This window comes from Crocodylus porosus, unplaced genomic scaffold, assembly GCF_001723895.1.
Source record: "Crocodylus porosus isolate Cpor-Errol unplaced genomic scaffold, CroPor_comp1, whole genome shotgun sequence".
Taxonomy (NCBI): domain Eukaryota; kingdom Metazoa; phylum Chordata; order Crocodylia; family Crocodylidae; genus Crocodylus; species Crocodylus porosus.
Genome location: NW_017728914.1, coordinates 7,903,116 through 7,911,307, shown reverse-complemented (window position 1 = coordinate 7,911,307; position 8,192 = coordinate 7,903,116). Strand labels below are relative to the sequence as shown.

The window sequence follows — 8,192 nt, the reverse complement described above, 5'->3', positions numbered from 1 at the left end:
TGGCTCAGGCTCCAGTGTAGTGCCCCATTAATCACTTGTCTGCTATGCCTTCTTCTTATTAGAAAGTTAATATAAGAGAAGCTGCCCGTGGGCTTTAGAGTGAGCCTAAGTCCATACAAACCACCACTGAGCTACTCTTGGGCCCCCTTAGTCATCGCTCTGCCCTCCAGCTAAATATGTCCTCTTGGGCCATTTATGCCTCTGCAAGACACTTGTAGCCTTAAGGCCTCCATTCTGATCTGCACCACATCCCATGCCTCACAAGTGTTATTGTTCAGTGATGTCACCTGATGTTTGTTATACTTAGCCCCTCTCCAGGCTCCATGCCCCTCAGGGCCTACATGCAGCCACTTCCTGGGCTCTCAGGTTCTCTGGTCGCACGTTCCTTCCCCTGCCGGGGCCCTCAGAACCTCTGGTCCCACACAAAGCTGCTCTCTGGATTCTTGGACCTCTGTCCTACATGCAGTCCCCTCTCTCTGGGTTCATGGACCCTCTAGTCTGATTCCCATCCCTTCTCTGAGCTCATGGACCCTCTAGTCCAACTTTCAGTCAATCCCTGGCTCCTGGACCTCTTGGTCCCATGCTCAGACACTCCCTCTCTTTAGACCTTCTTCAGTCTCACTCTCACTCTCTCTCAGCCCTGCTTTGTACTCCTGGATCCTCTGATCACATCCCAGCCCCTCTCTGGGTCCTGGTCTCATGGATCTTCTGATCCCAACCTTCTGAGCTCATGCACTCCCTACTGGACCCTACTCTCAAGCACTCTTGGGCTACCAGCACTCTGAGTAGGCCTTGTGGGCCTTCCCTTGCAGGGCTCAAAGCTAAACCACTGGTGCAACTTAAAAACAAACACTTTCACCCCCTGGCAGGCACTCAAACCTGCTCTGAGTTGTAGTATAAAACCAAGGCCACCTGCTCATATAACAAGGCCCGCTCTGACTCCAGTACCTTCGTTTGTTCCCAGGCATGCAGAGTTGCTCTGTTCCACAGTGAGTTCAGGAACTCTGCTGCCAGGTGCTCTGCGCTTCATGGCTCTCAAGACTGAACTTCCTGACTCAGGCCCGGGCTGATATATCTCCAGCCTGGCCTGCTACTGGTGGAGTCCCTAATTAACTCCCTTCACCACCCGCAAGCTGCCTTTCTAGCTGCTTGCTTTCTTAAAGGAACAGGCACACTCCAGTGCCCTGTTACATGTGGCAATGTACAACTTGGTACGGTATGTTTCTGGAAGATTATGGTCTATACAAAAAGCCATTGTAGAGGCATGGGTCATCCTAACAATTACCAACAGAGATGCACATAAGACTAAGGTCATCTGTTAGATACACAATTGAATCATGAGTAGAGCCCAGAGCTGCCCCTCCCCTTGCCCGCCCCAACCCCAACACAGCCAAATGGGAAGGTGGGGAGGGAGTCCCACTCCCCTGGGGGCAGGGGTCCAAGTTGTCTTCCCCCAAGCTCCCTCCAGGGGAAGCCTTGTCCTCATCTGGGCTCCATGCGGCGGTGGCTGCTCCCTAGTCTGGACTCCACCAGGCTACAAGCCAGGAGTCACTTGAACAGTAGAGTCAGTCAGCAGTTGAGCACGTGTGAGCTGGTTTGCCCCAGTCCAGGACTTTTGCTTCAGTTTTCTCCAACAGCTGAGACACTGAGATAGCCTCCGAAATCCAGGATTGTCCTGGCCAGTCTGGGGTATATGTTCACCCTAGAGTTGGGAGAAGCCTTGCAAAGTATTTAAATTCCTCTCTACACTGAGAATTTGATAATGTGGAGAACCTGATATTGATAAAGTGTACAGCCATCAGCAATGGAAGAGGGTCTTGGCTGCATTCCTCAAGCCCACAGGAATTTTCAAAGGTCATTTTTTATTTGTTCTGTTCCTTTCACGTGGTGGCATCAGTATCTCTTCCTGCCTGTGTGAATCACCCCTGAAAAATATGCGATCTAACAGCATTTTTGGGAGTGACTTTTATAAAATAATTGTAATTACTATCTTAATAATCAAATTAAAGATTACTGTTAGAAAGTGAAAATAAGTCTATGCTAGTTTAACTGCAAGGCAGTCACATGGAAGCCAGAGTTTATGGACATTATTAGCTGCAAATCAGGACTCAGAAAGAAGTAGAATACTTCAAAAATGTTTTATAATAATCAATATATTGACAAGAAAGTTGAAATGCTCTGATTCCTTTACAATCATATTTTTCAGGCACTCTTTCCTTATAGTTTTTTGACTTAGTAATAAATGTTCTTGCATTGGTGAAAGCATCCTGGGAATATATCACAGAGGGAAACCTTGACAAGCAGGACCCATAAAAGTTTCTAAAGTGCATCAGTTACAAGGATAATAATAAAACTTGTTTTAGATAACTAGGCAACAGCTATAATCTCTTTTATGCCTGACAGAAACTCATTGATTTCACTGAGCTTTGGATCTGGGCTAGGTTGTAGAATTCTGTGAACACAAATGTCTCCTCTAATTCTTGCTACTTACTGACTGTCTATTTGGATTTCCTTTATTGCTTTTATTTTCTATATTATTTCCAAGAGCATTGGTAGGGGCGCCAGGCCTTCTGCAGTTTTCTGTCCCCTACTCCAGGAGATGGAAATGTTTTCCAGCAGTGGGCTGGAATGACCCAGCTCAGGCTGAAAATGGGCGGATACTAGGATCAAGCCACCGCTGCTTTACCTTATCACCACCTCTCTGATGCACTGTCATCTTGAAAGCTTTGTGAATAAGCACTAAACTACTGAAATCTGATAAACCCACTATCCCAGTGGTTCACCAGCATACAATAAGAAGACAGTAAATTAACCAAGTAATATAGAAAAAAATTAGGATGTATGTAGATGGAGTTTGCTGTCACTGGAGTTAGTCTGGTCAGGCCACTGAGTTTAAACTCTTTTCTTTTGTAAGAATGACATTTATGAGGGACCCTATGACAAGCTAGACAGCACTTCAGTTTCACATAATCTTTCAAAGCACAATCCTTCCTGAACATCAGCTCCCTGAAGAATCTAAGGGAGATTTTTATTCTTGTTAAATATTCCCCTTATTTAAATTTTGTGTTGACTAGCTTTGTGAAGAGATTCATGAGGAGACAGATCCTGGCTCATGCCCCACTGTTGCAAAGTGATAGTAAAATTCAAATTCTGTCCTGCAGATTCCCCTTACTTTATTAAATCTTCATTAGTATTGGTGAAATACTGGCAATGCTGAGATGAAGGTTACTATAATATTTTAAACCAATAAGTACATAAAAAGGGCATGGAAGAATAATGAAAAGAAGAGGGAGAGAGAATGAAGGAAATTACGAGAAGGGAGGAATGGCAGGAATGCAGGAGATTCAGAGTTAAGGAGGGGAGTGACAAATAGAAGCACGTACCTGGATTTCTTCCATCCTCTGGCACTGGTCTCTGCTGTGAGGCTCTGCTTCAGCCAGTGAAGAGAACTTGGAAGTGTGTGTTAGGAGTAACTGGAAGTAGGTGCCAGATATATCTTCACCCATGGTGTCCCTTGAGCTGTTTAATCTGCGGTGTATTTCAAGGCCTCTGTTTGGTTCAGTCAATCCCTGCTCCTCAGTCCTCTTGTATTTTCATCGTGACATTTGTGCCAGTGGCTTTCCTCTCCAGACATCGATAAAATGCAATACAGATGCCTGTTTACTGAGCAGAAAATGCAGGCTTAATGTAGCCAGCATGCCAGGTTATCTCATACTCCAATTCTTTTAAAAAGGGACATGATGTCAATCTTTTTTTGGAGGAGGGCACTTACTGCTTTACGTTGCTTACTTTGTTTTTCGGAAAATGTGAAATGTATAAAATGCATTTTTAACATGATCTATACACTGCATCCCTGCTATTATATTACCAATTTATTTCTGCTTCCTGTAAGAGCATGCCTTTCTGTGATACACTCTCGCCAAGAATTACTCTGGAGAAAGAGAGGCTGCAGCATCTAATGAATAGCTCTCTGCTAGTGGGTGGACTTCAGGACACTGGGTGGTCAGCACAGCTGCACAAACCATCTGGTAGACCATTCTCAAATGGAGTCCAGTTGGCATTTTATTCCTTTTCTCTGGCTTACTCCCAGTCCCATAGTCTCTATATTAGAATAATCTACTCCCTACAGATCTAGACATAAAAATAAGTAGGTAGACAATTATTTTCCTAATCAAGAATATTTTTGGAAATTTCAAGGTGTTTTCCATTCCCCATCTGGATAAGAACAAACCCTGTCAGCTTTTATTTGCCAAAAAATGGAGAGAGCAAGACTAGCCAGCAAATAGGTAGCCATGGCTTTGGTATGAATCAGGTGAAATAAGGATCTGAACCTGGATCTTTCTGTATCTCAGGCTATTCTGGCTGGGTAGATATTTCTTTTGTTTTGACATGAAATTGTATCCTGGACCTGAAAAAACATTTCCTGACAAAAGTTTCATTGAACTTGAAAAGTTTTTGTTTTGCCAAGCTGGTATCTTCTGGTTAAAGTTTTCCAATCAGCTGAGCTCTAGGAATACATGCTAATGTTGCTTTCAAATTCAGACCAGTTGCTTAATATTGCCAATGTAATTCTTCCACTGTAAAAGGGTGGAGATCATTTCTCTCTGTAACAAAGGATCAATATCAATATCCATTTATTTAAAGTTAGCCCTACCTAGACTAAAAGAAACAAAAGTATTTTTGCCCTGTAGCAGATGCAACTCTATAGGCATGCTAAACTAGATGTGAATTGCTTTTTAATCCATCTGTTTACATTACCAAAGCCTTTATAACAATAACTATCACATCTTATACAGAAGACATGAAAAATGTGCTTTCCTAAACTGGTGACAATGACCCTATTACAATTAACCCTGTTTACTTTGTTTTTTGCTTTAAGTAAAAGAACAATGTGGGGACACTGAGAAATACAGCGGGAATGTTGATACTATAGGGGGGAGGAGAGGAAGATTAGCTTTCTTTTCCCTTCTGTGATTCAAAGAGAGAGAATATCCACCTCTCCTGCCCCCCATAGAACTAAGGTTCCCTCCTTATCTGTAAGTTTCTGCCTTGCTCTCTTAGGCAAACTTTACTAAAAGTGAAAGAAAAGATTAACTGATTTGGATCTGCAGCCAACCACTAAAAAAACACTGCTGAAAAATGTATTGTCCCTCAGATACTGTGTTGTAAAAATCTAGATAGATTTTCCACATAACCCAGGCTTGCAAGGAGGTGCAAGAACACAGTTCTGCATAATGTAATAAATATTACTGCAAAATATTGTATGACATATTTATGACTAAGCAGGCACACAGTCCCTGCCTCACATGTTGTACTTTTGAACAACATACGTTTTGCACCTTTTCACATAAAAATACTTTACATAAAATCCTCTGTGTGTACAAATATCCTCCCAGCAGTGAGATGCACTTAGTCTGCTGGAAAGTAAATGATTTGTATGACTACTAAGTGGATCCTTAGCGAAGGTTTGTTTTTAGTTGTTTAATCTAACTCCAATATTTTGGTTTTCTCTTAATCTGATCTAGTGATAGGTTACACTCCATTTGTCCCATCTAAAGTCATGTATTATATTTTAAACTCTGCTTAGTATTTAGTATTCTACATGTAGAGCACAGGGGAGGAGACTGGCATCCCATCAAGGTGGTATGGCTTTATAGTGATGGGTTTATTTTGATCACCTGGAAATAAAATCAATGCACCAGCCAGAGTATGGTACTTATTTTCTTATGCTTCAGTAATTTGGCTATATTCCACTTGGGAACATTGATACTGTGCACAATGCTTTGAGACAGGATCTCTATCCTAAGCAGTTCAGCCTTGAAAGATACCAAGTTAATTTAACTCCCGTGAAAAATGAAATGAAGTTGAGGGTGCTGAGCATTTGGGGCCACATCCTAAAGTAGATGGATATCACAGTGAATAATCATGTACTTCCTGATTCCATCAGATGCCCTCACCCATCCACACCCCTGTGCAATCTGGTTAATCATATGCTGGAATTGCTTATGCACAGCTGACTGCCTTATACAAGCATATTTCCTTCTACTGGATCTTTTAATTGGTTTTCAAATACCCGTCATAGAACAAAATGCTTCTAGAACTGATGTTAAGCAAACATAAAAAGAAATGAGAATAAGAAATAATTCAAGCTAATTCTACGATAGGTATCCATGCTTAATTATTTACTGACAGTAGCTTATGCCTTATCATAAGCTGTATCATAAAAACCCTTTTACAAGCTGAGTGCCAAGGGTTTGGAACAGGCTCCCCCAGAAGTGGTACAGTAAGGACCATCCCTGGAGGAGGAGTCGGGGAGGGGGGTAAATCAGGGTGACTGCCCTGGGCCCCGCACTTTGGGGGATCCTGCAGAGCTGAGCAGAGCGGCCGTGGTGACTCCATGCTGCCACCAGCTTCTTGTCCGGCCACTCGGCACCCCTCTCCTCCCTCCAACTGCTGAGTCTGCCGCCAGCTTCCTTGCATCTGGGGACAGGGCCCTGCACAGGTTGATTTGCCCTGGGCCCCACACCCTGCTTGTATCGTCTCTGGGTACAGTCATCCACTCTGGCAACTTTCAGAAAATATTGTGACATCCGTCTTGCTGGGATCATTTGATCCCAGCAGTCTTTCCTGTTCATGTATAAGGGGGCTGGACCTGATGATCTGTAAGGTCCCTTCCAGCGCCTAGCAACTATGAAACTATATGCAATAAAGTGAATATTAGATTTCATAAACCAATTGTTACAGCCATAAATGTAGTTATCTGATCTGAAAGTTCTACCAAGTCTTCACATCATTTCCAAATCATCACAATAACATATTAGTCATATTAGGCAGTTCTGTCAATATACCAAAAGCTCATTAAGTATTAAAAACATGGGCAATTTTTTTTAGTCTAGTTCCTCTGTTATATAATTTCCTCTGAATCTTTTCTAATTGTATGCATGATTGAATCTTAGGTCTAGTGTTTATGAATTTTTTTGTCATATTGGGTACACACTAGAGCAGGGATGAGCAACATCTGGCCCATGGGCCAGATCCAGCCTGCCAGACAATGTCATCTGGCCCACAGGGCCCTCCATTAGTGCTCTGTAAGCCCTGACCCTGGACTGCCCCTCCTCAAGCCTATGCCTCCATACAGGAGGTGTAGCTCTGGTTGCTCAGCAACCAAGCCCCACCCTCGCCTGGCCTGACCCGCTCCAGCCCTGAGCCACAGGGTGCTAGAGACAAAAAGCCTCTGCCTGGCAGAGCTTGTGCCTGGCTGTCCTAAAAAAGTTGGAAACTACTTCACTAGAGGGCACATACTGAAGTTATATTTGTCACATGAATGGCCCCTTGAAAGTGTTCTATCATGCTCCAATCCACCTGCCCCCTCTCCAGCAAAGGCTGGGCAAAGCCCAGCCCAAGATCCCCACTTCCCTTCTACCCCTTTCCCATTGTTCAGACAGCATCAGAACTGGGAGGGAAGTGGCAGGACGAAGGGAGAAAAGCTGCTTTTCTGCAGCTCCTCAGCTCCCCCACTCTCCTGACCCAACAATGAATGTCTATGGGGTCAGGAGGGTCAGTCTATCTTATGGCACTTTCTTTGAAGTGCCATGAGTTAGATCAGGGAGCTGCATGTCTGTCAGTGCTCAGACTGACACTCCTGTCAAATTTGAAGCTCACTTCCAAAATATTTCAACTAAAATGTTGCAAGACATTTTTAATAACCTTTTCCTTCATCTTGAACTGAGACAAAGCTGCACAGTTTTTGCTGGAATTTTGCTCAGCATGGAAAATTTCACCCCAAACTGTTGAAGAGTTGACACTTTATAAATGACTGAAAACATGCTCTAATGGAAAAAATTCAGACAGCCTTAACTAGCTTCAAGCATCAAGGACAACAAAAAGTCCTTTTTCAGATATGTGGGGAGCCGGAGGAAAAGCAAGGGTAACGTCGGACCCCTGCTAAACCAGATGGGGAAACTGACAACTGACGCCCAGGAAAAAGCCAGCCTGTTAAGTAGGTACTTTGCGTCAGTCTTTCATCAGTCCCATGGGACGCCCATGCCTGCTATGGGACAGGAAGATCCGGGTGATGGGGATTCCGTACCCTCCATAAATGCTGACCTTGTGAAGGAACACCTTGAGAAGCTAGACACCTTCAAGTCAGCCGGCCCTGACAATCTGCACCCCAGGGTACTCAAGGAGCTGGC

At 43.6% G+C, this 8,192-nt stretch overlaps 1 protein-coding gene across 1 annotated transcript in view; it reads left to right on the top strand.

The window, feature by feature from the left end:
• Positions 1-8,192, top strand: part of KCNIP1 (potassium voltage-gated channel interacting protein 1) — a 646,400-nt gene that overhangs the window by 30,500 nt on the left and 607,708 nt on the right. The gene's annotated exons all lie outside the window — the stretch shown is intronic.